This window comes from Panthera onca, chromosome E2 (assembly GCF_046562875.1).
Source record: "Panthera onca isolate mPanOnc1 chromosome E2, mPanOnc1 haplotype 2, whole genome shotgun sequence".
NCBI classification, from domain to species: Eukaryota; Metazoa; Chordata; class Mammalia; order Carnivora; family Felidae; genus Panthera; species Panthera onca.
In genome coordinates, this window is record NC_138353.1 from 2,145,371 (window position 1) to 2,151,021 (window position 5,651).

Sequence of the window (5,651 nt, forward strand, 5' to 3'; positions counted from 1 at the left end):
GTTGACAATAATAGAGCACAATCATCATTAATAAAATAATAGAATTTTATTAAGGCTGTGGATGACGTAGGTATTGGATAACCATGTGCTTAACTCAAAAGGCTTCATGGTCACAAGAATTCCATCCAGCGTGTTAGGGCTGGCGGAGAGAGTAGTGGTTAGTCTGCGATTTGAGAGAGGATTGTTCTTCTCCCGTACTTCCAAAACTTCCAAGAGATTCCCGGCTTTGCCTGTGAAGGCTCGCCGCCACCACCCCCCCCACTGGGTTTCTGCAGAATGAGCCTCTTTCTACCCCATCTCTGATGTGGTGGCTTGGGGCCCAGTCTCCTGGTCTGACCATTCCCAGACCAGGAATCTGGGGCGGTGAGGGGCAGTCGGCTCATCCAGCAGACCCCTTCCTCAGATTCTGGGGCACGTGTGCTGGGTTCCTGAGGTTCTGACAGGGTTCCCAACAGCAGGGCAGTGTCTAGGCACGTGAGGGCAGAGGGGCCACCCCCACTCTGGCCTGATTGTCCTGGGGCTGCAGCTTGGCCAGAGGCCAGCAGGGAGCCCTGTCCAGTCACCATGGTGAGGCTGAGTGACCATGGCTTTTATTTCCTGACGCTTTGACATCTTGGGGCCTTGATGACGCTGGAGAGACTGCCCCCTCCCTATCTAATTCCTAGAGACAGGAAATGACTCATCCGTAAATAGGCTTTCCAAACACCAATCAACCCATCCAGAGCCCCCACCCCAGGAAGCTTCTCCATCAGGCTCTCACGCTCCAGCCGCCATCGGCCTGCCCTCCTTCCCCAGGCAGGTACCAGACAGTTCTGCAGCACCCACATGCCCCGCAGCCATGACATGATTCAAACCAGGAGATCCTAAACCTGCTCACCCTGCCTCCTTCCTTCCTGTGGGACTAAGGGACACAAGCCACATCCAGGTCTCCAGGAGCCACGTCAGGTCTGGAATGGAATGGGCTGGGGCCTGAGAAGACTAACTCGCTTATCCACAGTCCAGCTGGCTAGCGTTTATTGCGTGCCATCCCTGGCTCATTCATACAGCAAACATTTATGGAGTGCCCACTGTGTACCAGGCACTGTTATAAGTCCTGGGGAAACAACAGTGAGCAAAACAGACGAAGTCAAAGCTCTGCCCTCATTCCTGTGAAGACAGATGACCAATAAAATCACTACTCAGACAGACTGTGGTCTGTGCAATGGAGGAGCACGAGGCCACGGACGGAGTTACGATTTCAAAGAGGGAAGTCAGGAAGGTGATGTTTCAGCAGGGACCTTGTGTCATTTAGGCTCCTCCAGAAAAACAAGCCCTATCTTATTATACATGTATATCATATTATATATACACGTATATCATATTATATATACACACGTATATCATATTATATATATACACGTATATCATATATATACACATGTATATCATATTATATATATACACGTATATCATATATATACACATGTATATCATATTATATATAAACGCATATCATATATATACACATGTATATCATATTATATATACACACGTATATCATATTATATATATACATGTATATCATATTATATATATACACGTTTAACATATTATATATACATGTATATCGTATGATACATATCTTTATATATCATGTATTTTATTACATATCATATATATCCTATCATATCTCATTGTATATGTATCTTATATATACTTCTAAAAGTATCTTATTTTAGGGGAGCCTGGGTGGCTCAGTCAGTTAAGCTTATGACTTCGGCTCAGGTCATGATCTCACAGTTCATCAGTTCGAGCCCCACATTGGGCTCTGTGCTGAAAACTCAGAGCCTGGAGCCTGCTTCAGATTCTATCTCCCTCTCTCTCTCTCTGCCTCCCCCACTCTCTCTCTCTCAAAAATTAAAAAAAAAATTAAAAATAATCTTATTTTATAACTATTATACATATATTACAAAAATATATAATGTACATTATATAGTATATAGTTATAGTAATTATAGTATAATTATATAATGTATATATTATATATATGTTACATGTGTGTAATATTTAAGTATAAATTTATATATTAAATATGAGTATAAGAACATCCACTTCTCCTGGGTACCAGATGAGTGGGGATTTGCCTGACACCAAAACAATGTTTCCTACAATTTGACTCAACTGTCTACCCAGAGGCAACATCAGATCCCACAGTTTAAGGGCTCGGCCCACAAGACAGCCCCCCCGCCCCACGGTTTCAGATGCCATTCACAAGTCCAGACTGTCACCTGCCCTTCTGACTGGGTGACTCAGTCAGTTCAGCGTCTGACTCTTGACTTCCACTCGGGTCACGATCTCATGGTGGATGGGTTCGAGATCCATCAGCACAGAGCCTGTTGGGGATTCTCTCTGCCCCTCCCCTGCATTCTCTCTCTCTCTCTCTCTCTCTCTCTCTCTCAAAATAAATAAATAAACTTAAAAAAAAAGTTCCACATCCCTATCCTTGGGTTTGGTTAATATGTTAGAGGGGCTCACGGAACTCAGGAGCATTTCACTCACTAGGTTACGGGTTTATTCTAAAAGGATGTGATACAGGACGCAGATGAAAAGCCACATGAAGACGTACACAGGGCGGGGTCTGGGAGGGTCCTGGGGAGTTGGGGTGTCACCTCCTGGTATGTGGATGTGGCCACCGACCTGGCAGCTCTGTGAATGCTGTGTTTTGGGATTTTATGGAGGCTTCCTCACGTAGGCATGGTCAATCATTAACTTCATTTCCAGCCCTCTCCCCTCGCTAGAGAATGGGTTGGGGGAGGGGTGGTGCTGAAAATCCCAACCTTCTTTAAAAAATTTTTTTTTAATGTTTATTTCTGAGACAGAGAGATAGAGCATGAGTGGGGGAGGGGCAGAGAGAGAGGGAGACACAGGATCCAAGGCAGGCTCCAGGCTCTGGGCTGTCAGCACAGAGCCCGACGTGGGGCTCGAACTCACAAACCATGAGATCATGACCCGAGCCGAAGTCGGTCGTTCAACTGACTGAGCCACCCAGATGCCCCTCAAAATCCCAACCGTCTAATCATGGCCTGGTCTTTCCGTGACCAGCCCTCCAGGGGCCCACCCAGAGTCACCGCATTAGAACAGGAGACACTGCTATCAACCAGGAAATTCGAATCGATTTAGGGGCTCTGTGCCAGGAACCAGGGGCAGAGACAAATATATACAAAATGTTTCTACTATCTCTCCAGGGGGCACAAACCATTCAGTCTACAGCACTGTTTTCCGTCACGTAGTTTACGAATGAGGAAAATGAGGCGCAGAGAGGTTAAGAAACTTGCCCAAAGTCACACAGCAAGGTCAGAGCCTGGATCTGAACCCAGGCAGGCAGCCTGGCTTCAGAGCCTCTGTCGCTATTGGCTCCAGTCTTCTGCCCCCTCCCTTCATTCGTGGAGTGAGGGCCTCGTGTCTCGCTGCAGGGGTGGCAGTGACACCAGGTACTTGCTACATTATGGAGTCCTACCTGCCAGCTGCCGTTCTAAATTTTTACAGGTATTAACTCATTTTCACTGACTCAGGAAATTTGTGTAAAATGATACAAAAGATTCTACTTGTCTTCCTGTTGGGGGTCGGTGAAGGCCGCAGGAGTGGGGGTCCTGCCTGAGACAGCCCCACGCCCACCCAGCCCCTCACGCCCAGGCGGTGTGATCTCACTGCAGCCTCTGAGCGTCTCTGAGCCTCGGCGCCCCCAACTGCCGCCTGGACAGCGTGGGGAGGACACCAGCGTGGTGTCGGGCCCAGGGGGCGCGTGCTAAGCGCTCCATAAACACTAGCCGTCATATCGTGTCCCCTCGCCCCTCTCGCAAAAACAGTGTTGAACTTCCCATCCGTCTTCTGGGCCCTTCACGGGGAGTCTTCACCTGTCTGCTTAAACCTCTCCTGAGCAGCCTGGCTGGCCACCCGGTCTGGGCCGGCCTCAGCCCCGGCTGGCTCTCCTGCTCTGCACTCCTCTGCTCCTCTACCTCAGCCCTGCTGCCCCCGTGGCTCTTGAATGTAAGCTCCACCACGCACGAGCCTTATCCGGGCTCAGCGTGGCCCCCGTCCCACGCCCAGGGGACGTAGAATGAGTGCCCACCGGGGCCTGACAGCCCCCATGGGGCCTGTCTCTGTCCCCGGCCTCAGTGTCCCCCATCCCGTCCCGGTTTCACGGACCAGGTGGCAGTGAGTGAAAGGGGAGCCACCGCCCCTTCTCGCCTCACCCCTCCACTCCCTGACGTTCTGGGAGAACTGGGGGCATGGAGCAGGGAGACTTGGATGGCCTCATCTCAGCAGTACAGTGAAGGTGCCAACGGAGTGTGGACCCGGGGCGGTGCCGGCGGCGGAAGGGAAGGAAGCACAGGGGCGTGGGGACGACCGCTGCTGGCTCCGGCCGCCAGATACCCAGTCCCTCCGCACCCAGCAGGACAGGCTTCCGTGTGCCCCTTCCTGACACACTGAGAGGCCACCGCCCAGCCGGCAAGCAGATGGGAGGGGAGCCAGCCACCAGCACAATCCCAGCGGGAGCCACGTGGGCCATGTCTGGTCCCCCTCCGAAGGGCAGACCTGCCTCAGAGCGGCGTCTCCCGGGCTGCTGGCTGGAACACGTGTCCCCAGACGGACCTAGCTGACCACTTGGGGTGGGACCCGGTTCGTTTTCTTTGTAGGAGAGAGAGACAGAGATAGAGGGGGGCTTTGTTCTCGGAGGCCCTGTGTTGTGGGGTCCACTCGCGATGCCTGAACGGCAGCCCCGGAGGCCTCACTGCCCCGTTTCAGGCTGCGGCAGCTGCAGTCAGGGCTCGGTCCCCATCCAGCCACCGTTCACGCTTGTCATCGCTCACCACAGGGCCTCTGCACGCGCTGCTGTGGATTTCAGTCACCAGGGACAGCTGTGCCCCATGCCTCCAGCCACTGCCATGCAGATGCCAGGCATGAAGTGTGAGGATAGGACCAAGCAGACGTGAGGCTGAGTCTCAGCTATGGGGGGAGGGGGGGCCCCTCCGACAGGCCCCATGCTGCCCTGCGTCAGGGTTAATGGGAGGATGGGAGATGGAGGCGACTGAGGGCCCTCCTGGTGACCACAGCAGGGACAGCACTTCCTGAAGGAAATGACCCCTGCTGCAGCGCGGCCTCACTCTGAGTGCCAGGGAGGCCATGAGATTGTAAGCCCTGTGACCCCCCAGGGCTAACGACATGGGGCCGCCTTCTCTGCTCACCTCCCCACTTACCCCAGAGTGAGGTCTGGATGGGAGGACGCCATGTCCACATCAAAGACACACAGCGCTCAGGCCCATCTGGGCTCCTTGCTGCCACTAGGACGAGGGCAAGACCCAGACCCAGGCCAAGCAGCATATGCCATTTCTCTGGTCACGGGAGTCAGTTTGTGGGGGAGTCTGACAGAACGGAGCTCAGGGTGTGTGTCACTGATTGCCAGAGCCCTGTCTCCACCCAGACGGCCGGCACAGGAAGGGCGAGCCAGACAACCAGAGCTGCGGTTCCAATGCCACACCTGGAACAAACCCACCCTGATGCCCACCCGGCTGCCAGACACCCGAAAACCTGTCCGCCTTGATTACGTGCTCCCGAGCAGTTAGCTGCGTTTCCTACTCACAACACAAAGTGCGTACTGATAGAAACTGATC